At 51.2% G+C, this 15,206-nt stretch overlaps 1 long non-coding RNA gene across 2 annotated transcripts; it reads right to left on the bottom strand.

Moving 5' to 3' along the window:
- Positions 1-2,286: 2,286 nt before the first annotated feature.
- On the bottom strand, positions 2,287-14,928 carry LOC139356959 (uncharacterized). 2 transcript variants are annotated; one of them, XR_011609508.1, is made up of 4 exons: positions 14,673-14,928; positions 7,158-7,415; positions 2,760-2,906; positions 2,287-2,583 (listed from the first exon to the last, which is right to left on the bottom strand). It is a non-coding gene; the product is annotated as an uncharacterized lncRNA (long non-coding RNA). The 2 variants fall into 2 exon arrangements; XR_011609510.1 differs by lacking the exons at positions 7,158-7,415; positions 14,673-14,928 and adding an exon at positions 4,039-4,244 and having other exon boundaries at positions 2,291-2,583.
- Between the last annotated feature and the right edge of the window lie 278 nt (positions 14,929-15,206).

Raw genomic sequence — 15,206 nt, 5'->3', positions numbered from 1 at the left:
CAGGGCAACTAATTGAATTCTTGGGGCATTAAACGAGGCAATGGATACAAAAGCATTGTGGTTGTTCAGGAAATGTTAACATGTGGCTGGTAGTTGACACTTCACTGTCCAGGAGTTCCCAGTCCCCAGCCACAGAGACATGATTAGCAGATTATCTCTCATGGGGCAGGGAAGAATATGGGCAGAAACATGGGCTTTGGGGTCACCCAGACCTAACTTATGCTCTCCTATCTCTTTGTCCTGAGCAGTTACAATAACCCTCAGTGCCTCTCTTTTCTTATCTGCAAAATGGGCTTATCATAATACATGCTTGGCAAAATGTGTTAAGATAGCTCAAGCCTGAGAGCCAGGTTTATATTAAGACTTTATTGGATGGTGACAAAACTGGTGCCCAGCAAGGGGGCCTGCCAGAGAATTCATCAGGGTCCCAGGCATTATCCATGGACAGAATATATTCTCTCACACACACTTGTCTGCATGGTTTCAAAATGTAAACAGAGGCTATTGCAATAAATGAAATAAATTCTTGCCAAAACACTAGTGAATTCATTTCCTCTCAGCTGATAGACTCTAAGAGGCCAAAAAGGAGAAGTGAAAATTTTGTTTTAGCACTAAATAGGGCTTCTCATACTTGCAGCCAAAGAGGTCACAGATTTGGTCCCAAGACCCAACTTAGAGTCGCGTGTAACACTGGATTCAGAGGCTAGCTGTAGACCAGAGGGAGGAAGCTGGGCCCTGGGCTCACCCAGCCCACCCACTCATCAGCCCTCCTCTCCTTCCTGGATCGCCTGGGGAAGAGAAGCCACCCACCTCATGGAAAGTGCTTTGGAGGCTCCTCTGTGGGTGCTCTACTCTGCACCCTTTGCGGGGACTCTGCTTCAGATCGCAGGACAACCTTAACAGCTAACTGCAGAGAGGACTGAATGGTTAAGTAGCTCCTCCAAGGAAGCTGAGCCAGGGATCAGGGGCCGGTTTCCATCCAGGGCTTGAGAGAAGAATCAGGAGCACATAGGCTTTGGCAGTAAAAAGCAGATCCCAAAGACAGTATGGGGCGGCATGAAAGGGGCCTTCCTACATAGCCACCACCATGTGCTCTGGCGCAACCTCCAGGGGGCTGGGCACAGCTGGAGGACACAGCTCGGCAGCTTGCTAGAAGCCTCCAGCTCTTCCTTTTCTCTATCCTCCATGTGACTGTGGAAGGCTGGTCGTGCAGCCTGCCGTCAGCCTGGCCTCAGCCGGGGAGGGGGACCTTTCTCCTGGAGGCCACAGGAACACTGAGGACCTCTCAGCTGAGAAGTCAGATGGAGGTGCTGGATAATTGGAGGAGATCAAACTGATGAGGAAAATACAAAGGGCACTCTTCCAGTTGCAAAGCATGTCCCCTCTTTTACCTCACATGTCCACCTAGCAGCTCTGTGAGGTCTGATTCAGCATTGCACTTACCACCCACCCTCCCCGCCTTTTACAGAAAAGGAAACTGAGGCTCCGAGGTTGTGGAGTTACTTGCTTCAGCTGATGACAAAGGCAGGTAGAGCCAGGGTTAGTGTCCCCTCCCAGCCCTCCAACTGCCGTTAGCACCAAGATCCTACCACCTCCTCGAAGTTCAGAGTTAGGCAAACTCTTGCCCTTGTTTCCATTAAACAAATATCTTCATCTTTTTCATACTTTTAATAATAGCAGGAAGTAAATCTGGCCATGTAATGTGAGAAAGGTAATAGTCCCAAGTCAGGAAATCCTGTTGCTTGGAGTCTCTTGGGAATGTTAACTTTCCCACTCTCACCCTACCGGGATCCTGACCTCCTGCACAATTGGCTTCCTCAGGCAAAACTGGGCCAGAAATTCTGGGCCGTTGGCCAGAGTCAGACCTTCGCCCTCTGGTAGCGTCCGCTGGAAAAGAGGAAGCGAGAGTCACCAGGAGGCTGGCCCCACTCGCCGGCCCTGCCCTCTGCCGGTGGGTCGTATGGATGACATGAGGCCGCACCGGGCTGGAGAAGAGAAGCTCCTAAGACACGCCCACTCTGCAGTGGGAGGCACCTGGACAGGTAATCCATCCTTTCTAGGCTTCTCTTTCCCTGCCTGTAAGTGAAGTGAAGCAAGGTGAAGAAGTGAAGTGAGCATTCGGGACGTGGTCGGTGCTAGAGAAGCTGGCAAGGTAGACTCCCGTCTCTTCTGTGTTGCTGAAGCTGGGGAGATAAGGAACAATCTCATCTACAGGCCAGACCTCTGGTGTGCTCAGGAGCTACTGATGGAACTCCTAGGGAACTTCTCTTGTGGAAAGAACCTAAGTTCCGCCCACTCGGGCAGCTGATGTCATTGATTCGTTATGTCTCCAGCCCATGATTTTATTTTATAACAAGTACAACATTCATTCATTTTCACACATAATTATCTCACTTATTCCATGGACGAACCCAGCAGATTCGATGGTTGTAGCTTGCAATTATCGATAGTTGCTCACGCATGATCCATTCCTTCAACATGTAGCAATTGAACTTCTTCAAATCGCCAGGCACGGGCAGGTGCCGGGAACACAGGCACCGTCCCAACCCTTGAGGAACCGACAGCCTGTCAGAAAGGCAGATCCTGATAAATAAACCATACAAGAAATTAGATCATTACGAGGCCAGGTGCAGTGACTCACGCCTGTAATCCCAACACTTTGGAAGGCTGAGGCAGGAGGATTGCTTGAGCCCAGGAGTTCGAGATCAGCCTGGGCAACAGAGCAAGACCCTATCTCTAAAAAAAAAAATTTTTTTTACTTAGCCAGGCATGGTGGTGTGCCCGTAGTCCCAGCTAGGCATGGTGGTGTGCCGGTGGTCCCAACTACTGGGGGGCTGAGGCGAGAGGGTCGCTTGAGCCAAGAAGTTTGAGGTTGTACTGAGCCATTGTCCTATGAGACCCTATTTCTGAAAAAGAAAGAAATTAGTTAATTACAGTGACAAGAAGTGCTTCAAGGGAGAGGTGCTTAGTGTTAAGTAAGCCCCTAACAGAGAGACCCAGTGGAGTCTGGGGTCTGTGAACACCTTCTTGAAGAGGTGATCTATGAGCTGGGAGCTAGCAGGGCCTTTTTTCTCTAGTCTGCCACAGCCCCCACCTGGTCCATTCCTCCAGCATCAGTAAATTACATCACCCCCTGGCCCCTCTGGGTGCTGTGTTTGCACTCCCACTTTATCTCCCGTTGTGACTGTCCCTTCTTTCAAGGTGCCAAACTTAGCTGGAATTTAGGGTTGTGGATGTGGTGTCTGTCCTTGGAGGCAGATGTCTGTCTCCCAGACCATGATCTCTACTTTCTATAAGTTCAGCGCCTGGTTCTGATGCTCCACCAGGTTTAGGGATCTCTGCTGCAGAGATCCCAACCTCTTCTTCTCATATGAGTCCCCAGCACGTCCTAGCTTTCATTCACTATCCTATGGTGGGCAGCAGAATGATAAGACACAGCTCCCATCCTCCAGGAACACGCAGCCCTGCAGGAAGGCAGTGTCATGGAACCATAATGTAACCTGATAAAGGTTTGCACCGGGTGCTAAAGGGGCACACAGGAGGATGCCCAACCCAGCCAGGGAATCAGAGAAGGACTCCTCCCTGGATGAGGTGACGCCTGAGCTGAGTCTGACAGAATGAGAGGCAAAGAGAGGCAACATTCCAGGGAAAGACAGCAGTGGAGACAGAGACTCAGACGTGAATGAGAGCAAGGTCCAGCCTCGGAACAGAAGGTAGTTTCGTGCAGCTGGAGAGTGAAGTGTAAAGGACACTTGACACAGCTGGGGGCATTCAGGAAGGTTTCCTGGGAGTGGTGCTCTATGAAATGAGACAATCCAAAGAGCCAATAGGAGCTAGCCAGGGGGAGCAGGGGAAGGATATTATAGACACTGAAGGGAATTGTATTAGTTAATAATGCTGTAAAAGAAATCACTCCAAAACTTAGTGGCTTAAAGTGACAATAATCATTTATTATCTCTTTTAGCTTCTGTGGATCAGGATTTGGGGAGCAACCCGGATGGCGGTTCTGGCTAGGGGTGTCTCAGAAGCTACATTCACCTGTTGACTAGGCTTCCTGGGGCTGGGAGATGTGCTCACTCACAGGCCTGGCACACAGGTGCTGGCTTTTGGCAGGAGGCCTCCGTTCCTCAGCCCGTCAGCCTCCCCACAGGGCTGCGCTCAATGTCCTCACTGACAGGCAACCAGCTTCTGCTGGAGTGAGCGAGGCAAGAGACCAAGGAGAAAGCTGAAACGGCTTTTGTGACCCAGCCTCATAAGTCACAATTATGATTCCATTTGTCAGCTAGGTCAGCCCTGTTGCAATGTGAGAAGGGACCAGGGCCAGAACTAAGTGAGGCACTTGCTTGGGTGCAAAATTTAAAGGGGTGCCAAAAACCTCCATGGTGAAAACAAGTAATATTTTGAAAACTAAAAATGAATGTGAAAACATCCATGGTGACAAAATACCAATCTTTTAAATAAAGACAGGACCCAGCACAGCTGGGAATTGGGTGGGGTGAGTGAGGTGGGACAGGCAGGTATGAGGCTGGCTGGACCCTACACATGTGCATGCATTCCAGGAGGCAGGGGTCACTGCAGGCCATCCTGGAGACTGGCTGGCACAGGGACCAAGCTCTGGGAGGCACAGTCCTAGTTCAGAGCCTGTGAGTCTCCCACACAGGTGGCCCAGGGGCAAGGAGGTGAGTGGTAGGGAAACCTGCTTCTCCATTGTGAGTCACGAATTGGAGAGGAAGAAATCCACGCATACCACAAACATAAGTGGCAGCCTAATTTCCAGGGAATTGGGGTTGGACATTGTATTCGTTTCTCAAGGCTACTGTAACAAATTATCACCAACTAAGTGAATTAAAACAACACAAATGTATTCTCTCATAGACTCTGTGGGGTGGAAGTCTGCAATCAAGGTGTCAGCAAGGTTAATAATGCTGTAAAACAGCAATAATCATCATATTATCATTATTTGATTATCTTATTATATGATTACTATAATAATATTATTATATCACTGTTATTATACTTCTGGGGCTTATGAAGATGAATATGTTCCATGCCTCTCTCCTGGCTTCTGATGGCTGCAGGCAATCCCTGGGGTCCTTGGCTTGCAGACTCACCATTCCAACCTCTGACTCTGTTGTCACAGAGTGTTTGCCTCATGTGTTTGTGTCCAAATTTCTCTCATCTTATAAGGACACCAATCATTGGATTAGAACCCACCCACATCCAATGTGAACTCATATTAATTTGGTTACTTTTGCAAAGACCCTACATATCTTTGGGAGACACAGCTTAACCCACCACAGTAGTATAAGGTTATTCAAATGGTGGATTCGCTACATCATTGGAATTGGAAGGAAGACAAATATTTAAAAATTCACATTTCATGCATCTGCTTTTTAAAGCATTAACAGGAAGCATAAAGTGCTTTTGAATGAAAGTGAAAAAGCAATAAAATATCTACTTCCACTCTGTTATGAGCTGCCTGGGGACAGTGACAGAGAATGCATGGATGAGGTGAAGGGGGATTCAGTCACCCAGAGACTGAGGCAGACAGGCAAATCTCAGAGACACATCAAGCAAGAGGGGAAAGAGCAGCAAGGACCCTGAGGATGGGGTAGCCCTGAGGCCTCTAGGAGTCTGTCACTGGAGACTTTCAAAGCCCCGTTTGTGTATTTGCAACAACAGGCATGCAGGAAGTGCTCTCCTTGGGATGGATGACATGGCAGGAATGGGACTGGCCCGATGGTTGGGGAGGCTCCTGGTCTGCACACTGTTGCTCAGAATTTATCAAGCACACTTTGATTGTCATCAAGAAAATGTCAATGCTGTGGTGAGTTGGAAGGGCTTGAAATGAATTTCAAGTTCAGGGATGGCAAATAGGTTTTCTCTCTGACACCCTGCCTCCACTGCTAGCTATCCTGAAGCACTGTGGGGAGAAGACTCCAGGCTCAGAGAGCTGTAATTGATTAGCTATGTCTGCCTCAGGTGCAGGAAGGAGAGTGGCCCCTTTGCATCTGCTCTTCTAGATCAAGCACGGACATTGTCTTTTGAGGGTGAGAAAACTGAAACCAAGTAGGAGAAAACAACATGCCTGAGATCTTGCTAGTTCACCACAGAGCACAGATATGACCAGTTTCCCAATGCTCACTCTAGCCTGGACTGTCTTCTGCCATTCTCCATGGCAGCGAGGGGCACCCACATCCATCCTGCGGCACGGAGTCGCCCTCAGCACCTTCTCTCCCACTCCCACACACTCAATGGCCAATACCTGTTCACTGCCCACTTAATTTGCTTCTCTCCAGCCATCCACTTCTCTCCATTTTGCCACCCCCTCCTAGTCCAGGGTTCTGACAGGGATCAATGCTGTCAGTCAGAGGACTTCCAATAATGTCTGGAGACATTTTCAGTTGTCATAATTTGGGGTGGGGATTATACCGGTATCTAGTGGGTAGGGGCCAAGGATGCTGTTAAACATCTTGCAATGCGCAGGGCAGCCCCTCGCAACAAAGAAGTGTCCAGCACCCCATGTCAGCAGTGCCGAGACTAAGAAATCTGCCCTAGTCCAAGCCACCATCGTCTCTCGCCTAGACAAGCTCAAAGGCCTCCCCACCAGCCTTCTTGCTCCATCTTGCCTCCACCATCCATTCTCTACCCAGAAGCTGGAATAATCTTGAAACATAAATCCTAATACTATACTTGCACAGAGACCCTTGCTCCACACACACCACAGCTCAGTGGACCCTGAGCACTCTGGCCCCCCACCTCTCTGTATCCCCTCCTCTCACTTGCCCCACTGCTGTGTTCTCTCCCACTGGCCTGCTTTCAGGGCCCGGAGGCACCACGCTTCTTCCTCCCTCAGGGCCTTTGCAAAGGTCGCTCGCTGTGTTGGACACACCTACCCTCAACCCCAATCTCTTTGCCTCATTGACTCTTGCTCTCCCTGCTGATCTCATCACTTCCCTAGGGAAGACTTTCTTCCCCTCCTGGCTGGCGTAGGTCCCTCTATGCCCTCTTCATGTTATGCATTATTATCTGTCGCAATACATGTATTTGTGAGATTACTTGATGAATATCTTCCAGCTTCCATGGCATTGTAAGTCCTAGGAAGGCAGGAGCAGTATCTGCTTTAATCAATCTGTTTTCAGTGTGTAATACTGTACCTGGGGCCGGATGCAGTGGCTCACACCTGTAATCCCAGCACTTGGGGAGGCTGAGGCGAGTGGATCACTTGAGGTCGGGAGTTTGAGACCAGCCTGGCCAACATGGTGAAATCCCGTCTCTACAAAAATTAGCTGGGCGTGGTGGCAGGTGCCTGGAATCCCAGTTGCTCAGCAGGCTGAAGCAGGAAAATCACTTGAATCTGGGAGGTGAAGGTTGCAGTGAGCCAAGATTATGCAGCTGCACTCCTGCACTCCAACCTGGGCAACAGAAAAAGACTCCATCTCAAAAAAAAATTTTTTTTTTCCTGGAACCTAGTAAGTTCTCAATAAATATTTGTTGAATGAATGAATGAATGAGTGAATGAATGAACGAACAACCTCAGGTCTCCAGACGCTTTGACCTTCTATTCACTCTATTACAACCAGGGTCTCTTCTATCCCTCTTCTTTTTTATTTCTCTGCTTTTCACGCTTTTCCTTCTACCCATTCTTTCTCCATTAACTGTCAACACACAGCAAATGGCTGCATGTAAGTGTTTATTGTGCTGATTAAATGTCGTTCTTTGTTCTGAGAAACAAATTCAGTTGATTTTCTTATTTGCATATCCTTCTACTAATGTTGCCAGAAATGAAAAATAGTCAAATATAATGAGCTGTCAATGCTGGATGGACGCCTGGCTCTGCCTGAAGGCAGGCACTGAACCAGGTGGCCTTGGCCTGGGAGTCAAAGTCAGTGGCCAATTGTTATCCAGCCCCAGCCCCAGGGGGGATGCAGGTCCTGGCTCCACAGCAGTAGAAGCTGGTCATTTCCTGGCTCAGCTCAGGGTTGGCACCTTGTCTCAAACTCCTAGCCTCATGCAATCCCTCTATCTCAGCTTCCCAAAGTGCTGGGATTACAGATGTGAGCCACTGTGCCTGGCCTGGGCTGGAAACTTCTCAAGCTACAGGTCTTAGTCAAATGTCATTTCCTCAGCGAGACCCTCCCAGACCACCCATCTAAAGCTGTCCAAAGACCAAAAGCCCAACTCAGGAAACAGAGTGCAGAGTTGGGAAGAGGTAGGACCCTTGACATTCCACAATTCTATGTTCATCGTTGTAGAATTCTCCATCTCTGCGCTTCTTGCTGCATGAGGTCATTAAATGTCTCGTGGCTTAAGCCACTCTTAATCAGATGTCTTGTTATTTGCAGTTGAAAGTACTCTAACTGATGCATTTTTTTTCAACCACATGTATTAGTCTGCTAGGGTTGTCAGAACAAAGTACCACAGACTGGGAGCTTAAACAGCAGAAATGTATCGTTGTACAGTTCTGGAGGCTGGAAGTCCTAGATCAGGTATTTGCAAAACTGGTTCCTTCTGAGTCATGAGGGAAGGCTCTGTCTCAGGCCTTCTCCCTGGTTTGTAGGTGCCACCTTCCCCTGTTTCTTTGCGTGGTCGTCCCTATGTGTGTGTCTGCGTCCAAATGTCCTCTTCTTATAAGGACATAGGTCATATTGGATTATGGCCCACCCCAATGACCTCATTTCAATTTAATGACCTTTTGAAAGACTCTATCTCCAAATACAGTTATATTCTGAGCTACTGGGGTTTAGAACTGCAACCTAAGAACAAGGGACAGAGAGGTCGCAATGTAGCCCATAACACCGCAGATCCAGAATTATTTTCTGTCAACCAAAGCCGGCTCCTGGGGCTGGAGACAGACAGGGCATGGAGCCACCCACAGAGCGGGAATGGCTGTTGGGAGCCTGGGATGATGAGCTGACCGCCCAAGGTGAGAGAAGGCAGGAGAGAAAGGTCCTCTCCAGGATTTAAATCTCAACAGGCAGTGGGGAAACACGCCAATGATATTACAAACCATAGTCACAATAATAGCGGCCGCCCCTCATCCACACCATGCAGTGGGCCCTGTGTGAGCGCCTCCTTGACTCTGTCTCTGACAGCTCTAGGAGGGAGGCATCGTTCCACAACCAGTGATGAGGCTGAGCTCAGAGCTGTTCCTCACATGCTAAGGGTCACACGGCTGGGATGACAGCCTCAGAGGTGCCTCTTTAATCTCCTTGTAAGAGAGAACTTGCCCTCCAGCAGTGGGGAGCACAGGAGCCACCAGGCTCCCTGCAGCACTTTCAGGACCCTCTACTACTTCTCAACCAAGGCCCTGCATCCTGGGCAGCACTGGGCCGCGGACTGAGCAGGGTGGGGCAGGGCACTACGGCCGGCTACTCCTGCCCACCCGGGACTCCTCTGAGGGGCCATCCTTGCTCTGGATCTCCCTGTAAAGCTGGCCAAGATGTTGGCGTGTCTACACTGCAGTCTCAATGGCCATCCCACTCCCCGTACCCACTCCCCATAGTTCACAGGCACTTCCTACCACAACCCTCTCAGGTTCCTAAGTCAGTCTCAGTGCCTGCTTTCCAGAGGACCCAGAGGGCCCTGCTGGGAGGGCAGACTGGCATTAGGACCATGACCTCCCCCTAGGGATGTGTCACCACCTTTCCCATCGCTGCTCAATCTCGAAGGCAAAGGCTAGAGGTTTGAAGACAACAGTTGGACTTGGGCCCTGTGAACCATGAAATGCGGAGCTGGTGGTCAATTTCACCTGGTTTGATGAGTGTGTGGCCCAGGCACCCAGGGCCAGGTACCAGGGAGGGCCAGCAGCAATGCCCAAGGCTGCCAGCTGCTTGGTGGTAGAGCAAGGTTAGAGTCCCAGGTCCCTGGACCCCATCTGAGCCCCTTACGTGGGTGTGGACCTTCTCCCCAGCCAAAGTGACTCAGAGCTGTGGCCCTGAGGTGTTTCTGAGGAGGGATGAGGCGGGATGGTGGAGGAGCCAAGGGCTGCAAAGGCTGCAAGGACCCTTTAAGGCCTTCCGCCAGGACCTCCTGACGATGGAGGGCAACCCGCCCCCAGCAGCAGAACTCTGACAGGCGGCTTATGCCCCTCTGCCCAATCCGCATTGACTTTGCCAAGTGAGGCACCACCTCTCATCTAAAGTGGGCACAAAGCCATCTTCTTGCTGGGGAATTGGGAGTCTTCAAAAAGCTGGTGTGGAAAGCCCCCGCCTGAGCCAGGACCCCTGCCCCTGCCCATTCTGACAGTGCTGCACAGAAAATGGAGTGCCGGCTTCACCACACGCTGATTTATGACTGTGATGACCCGAGAGCCCTCTGAAGGAGCCCTGGTACTTGGTTTATAGTCTCTACCATCTCCAGGGCTAATTAGTTTTATGGCCAACAGGAGAGAAGGGAGGTTTAGCGGCTTGACCTGTCTCTTTGGTTCAACAGCACAAAGCGCAGCTGTTTATTTTCCAAGGGGCTCCAGGCAGAGTCCCTCCCTCCCTTTCTCTCTCCTGCGGCTGCTGGACTGGATGACAGAGGTGTGATGGGGCACCACGGGGTGTCAAGGCTGGTGGAGAGCAGGCAAGGGGAACCTTCCCATTCCAGGGCTGTATTCTCACCTAGGGTTCAGGACTACACTGGGGGCCCTCCAAGCAGGGGCTGGGCTTGTCTTCTGGATGGAGGGAGACTGCTCACTCTCATTTTGGGGTATCTTCAGCACGATGTTCCCATGGAGCCCTAACGTCCACTGCCTCTGCCCACCCTCTCAGGCCAGTTTTCCAAGTTAAGCATTTGCACTCAAGTCCGGCCCTGCTCCTCCTTCACTGACCTTCCCAGCAAAGGCTATACTTCTGATGTCCTCACAGACTATAAGAGTAACTGATTGGTGCTGGGTCTACACTATTAAATATACAGTGTGTATGTCTCTGTGTGTCTATCTCCAATCACTGTAGCCGGACAACACAAAGCAACAAAGACTTTGAAACCAGTCAGATCTGATTCTGCTGCTACTTCAAGTTAACCTGTGGGCCTTAGACCCTTTATCTGTAAAATGGGGATAATAATGCATCATCAGGTTACTGCTATGATTATTAGATGAGATGGTGCAGCTAAGCATTTAGTCTGGTGCCAGATCTGGACTCAGTAGATTTATTAACATTCCGAGGAGTGGGAAAACAGAGGGCACAGGACAGCCCTCCAGGCAGGAACTGCCTCCTCCACTGACACAACAGGGCTCCCTTCACCATTTGCATTCCCAAACATTGGTCTGACAGCCATGGTCGTCACTCACCTGGCATCATCTAAGAGTTTGCATAGACAGAATCCTCTTGCACACACACCCTTGCATACTCATGTGCGTAGGCTCAAGCATTCAAGCATATGTGTGCGTGCACACCAGAAATCATACTCATGTATGCAAGTGTCTTTGCAGATGTGTATTCTTGCACATTGGGACACATGCACACATACACGCATGCATGCATCCCCTATGTGCTGAACAGAGTCCTACAGACACACGCCATATACACACATGCACGCATTCCTGCCTACACACACAGAGTCCCATGCCTCTGGCACATGTGCAGTACAGAGGAGCAGGCTGAGCCAGGCGCGGTGACTCACACCTGTAATCCCAGCACTTTGGGAGGCAGAGGCGGGGGGATCACCTGAAGTCAGGAGTTCGAGACCAGCCTGGCCAACATGGTCAAACCCTGTCTCTACCAAAAATACAAAAAATTAACCAGGCGAGGTGGCGGGCGCCCGTAATCCCAGCTACTGGGGAGGCTGAGGCATGAGAATTGCTTGAGCCCGGGAGGCGGAGGCTGCAGTGAGTCGAGATTAGGCCATTGCACTCCAGCCTGGACATCAAGAGGGAAACTCTGTTTAAAAAAATAATAATAATAAAAAATAAAAAATAAATAAATAAAAAGAGGATCAGGCTTACAACGCCAGAGCCAGACAAGGGAGCACAGTCAGCTCAGAAATTAGGGCCCAAGGAAAGGCAGGAAGGAGATTCTTTCAGTTGCTAAAGGACATCTTGAAGTAAAAATAGCCCAGCGTAGGCCTGCTAGGAGGGGTGCTGGGTCGCCCTGACACCCTGCTGCCCCCTTCCAGGTCTCCCCTCTGGAAGGTCTCAGGTGACCTGCCTCTGTAGGCCAGAAGCCCCACGAAGGGGCAGCAGTGAAGAGACAAGACGCCCTGTGTGCTGTCTCCTCAGGGTCAGGGTGAGGGCAGGACGGCTGGAGAGCTGGCAGTGAAGGGAGCCCAGCACCGCTGTCCCCACCACCACCCATTTAACCCTAGAGCCCCCCGAGGACCTCAGGGTATGGGTGCAGACACTTGTTCCCATGTGGTGACCCACAGTGCCTCACAGTGCGCCTGACTTCTCTGCTGTGGTCCTACCGCTATAGGGAAGGGCAGGAAGCCAGGTCCCCAAATGAGACACTTGGCTAGAAGGAGAGTTCTAGGGCTGAGGGATCACCCTGGCTTTCCCGTTAAGAAGAGTGTTCAAACCTTGATAGGCAAAAGCCGCTGTGGACAGCGGTGTGTCCCACTCAGGACAACCTGGGCATTAAGGAAAATTAATACAAGTGCTGCTATGTCTAACACAATTGCATGTCACAAAATATATCACAATCATTGAGTTGTACACTTCAAAGGGTGCATGTTATTGTTTGTGAATTACACCTCCATAAAGTTGGTTATGTATCTCTCACTCCCTAACACTTGTGTTGGGCCCTCTGCATGTTTTTAAGTGGATTATCTCATTAAACTTTCCCCCAAATCCACTCCACATGTGAGGAAAGGAAGTGGGGACCTGGTTCAAGGCCATGCAGCTGGCCAGCGTGGAGCACTCAGGGCCCCACTTGGCAAGACTAGCAGGATGGCGCCTTTCTTCTATTTATTCAGTCAGTTTTCACTCAATCAACAAAAAAGGTAGATTCCAGAACCAAACGGTGCCGGTGGTTTCTGAACTCCAGTATGCAGCAGACACATCACCAGAAATGCTTATTAAAATGCTGGTTTAGGGATCCACTGCCCAGGTATGTCTCAGTGGGTGGGGGGCAAAACCTGCTCTCCAACCACCAGCCCAGCGGGTGACCCCTGGGGGCGAGGCAGGCAGAGGGAAGGAGGGGCTGGGCGCCTGCGCACCTGGGCATGAGGAGGCTGAGTCACAATGCGTTCGTGCTCGGGTAGGTATTAATAGAAACATAAAACCCCGGATCAGCCATTTCTTCCACCTCTGGACAGGCCCGGACGACACGGGGGCCACTGTTCTGTGACTCTGACCTCTGCCGTACATTAAACAAGAGGAGGGTGGGTCACAGGACACCTCATCAATTCGCCCTCCCCGTGGCAGGAGGGTGGAGGGACAACAGAGGGCAGAACTCTCCACTGCTGCAGCCTTATCAAGGATAACGAGTGACCGTGGTGGGGACTCGGGGGAGGGGCGAGGAGCCCTAGGGGCGGGGCGCCAGTGAATGGATAAATTAGTGCATCCTTTGTTTGCCTGTCAATAGGTCCTCCCAGGGGAGCCCCGGGGCTAGGGAAGTTTGTTTGCCCGAAGCGTTTAAACAATCCCCCTGCAATCCTGTTTGCACTCTTCATTTGCTCAGCAAACCTGCCCCACAGATATAGCTTTGGGGTAAACTCAGGCCCAGCTACTGCTGAGCTCAGGGCTGTTGTTTGGCCCTCCCAAGCTGGGGCAGGGGCTCCAAATGTAATGCTCCCCCCTCACCACCGTGCAAATAACACCCCACCTGACCTCATCCTGCTGGGCAAGTGAGCGTTAAACATCCTAGTTCAAGTTCATTCTGTCTCTTCTAGCTAAGTACCTGACTTTTCAAAGGTCAGAGCTGCTGCAGGGCTGTCTCTGCTCTCAGGAGGACACCCTTCCTCTCACTCCCTCTTTGCCAGGCTGCAGTGGAAGGGCCTGGTGGCCCAGGCTGCAGTGTTGGGTCGGGCCATCTTGCTTGCAACATGCCCTGCAGTCCTGGGGACAGTGGGATTGGGGTGGGGGGCGGCGGGCGGCAGGCGGCAGCGGGGCGGGGGGGTGTCCTGTGGTCTGTTTACTATACCTAAGCCATGCAGGGGTGTTGCTCGGGGCCCTGTGGCTGGGTCCCCTATTCTGGTGCTACCACCTGGAGGTCTAGCTCTGACCACAATGACCCCTGGCATGGCTGGCTGCTCTGCAGTTTTGATGAGAGGGCACCAGCCACTCTCATCTCCTTCTGGTCCCCCTTCCACAAAACTGGGAGCCTAGGATCCTGGGGGTGCTAGGCGAGGCCCCTCTGGTACTTCCTGAACCTGCCACCACCATCTACTCTGGGTAGCAGCCTCATGTTGTAGAGTTGGGGTCTTTGGCACCAGAAGCACAGGGGGCAGGGGAGGGGGGCAGCGTCAGCATTCCATTGGATCTAGGAAGTTTCTTACCCCGCCTGGGTGCAGCCTCATGTATCACCCTTCTGATGTCTTATGCAGTTCCAGTTCACCTTCTCGTCACATTCTGTGTCCTCTACCCTACATGGGCTTAGAGTAAACCTCGTGCTCAGACCTGCAGGCATTGCACTCGATATAGAAAGGGCAACGTGCAGACGTAGGAAGCGTTTTCCCCTGCAGAGAAGCCTGGCTTTTGAACCCCTCTTGCTGTGGGCCTGGAGATCCTAGTCTGGCTAGGCACTCACCTTCTCTTTGTGTCTTGTAACAACCCTAATCCTCCTGGAGGCTTGGGTCTGTGGCAGACTAGCAGGAAGGTCACCAACAGGGAAGAAAAGAAAAACACCAAAGGCCTTCCCACATTTTCAATGTACTATTCCATTATATACATCAGTCTGCCCTGGAGATGTCCCAGGAAGAGCACCTGGTGAACACAGGAGTGTGTGGAGGGGGGCCCCCTCTGGGCCCAAGGATCTTCTGGCATCAGGGTAGAGGGCAAAGCGCCCCTGCCACTTCTTAGCAAGTGGCCAAATGCCTGTGGCATAGGAACGATGATGCCTATGTCACAAAGGTGTGAGGATTGACAGAGTAAATGCCGGGTGTAGCCTCGGCCTTACCACTGGGCACATGTGAGATGCTCCTCGTCTTACTCCCTCTCGAGCTGGTCGTAATGCCCAGCCAGACCGAATTTGCCCCCAGAACAGGAGTTCCCCATGCCTTCCTCTTCCTGGCGGGTTTCAGTGAGAGCAGCAAGTCGACGCCTGATGCAGTTTCCAGGTGTA

Source organism: Macaca nemestrina, chromosome 11, assembly GCF_043159975.1.
Source record: "Macaca nemestrina isolate mMacNem1 chromosome 11, mMacNem.hap1, whole genome shotgun sequence".
Taxonomy (NCBI): Eukaryota; Metazoa; Chordata; class Mammalia; order Primates; family Cercopithecidae; genus Macaca; species Macaca nemestrina.
The sequence above is the reverse complement of the archived record's forward strand: the minus strand, read 5'-3'. Positions and strand labels throughout refer to the sequence as shown.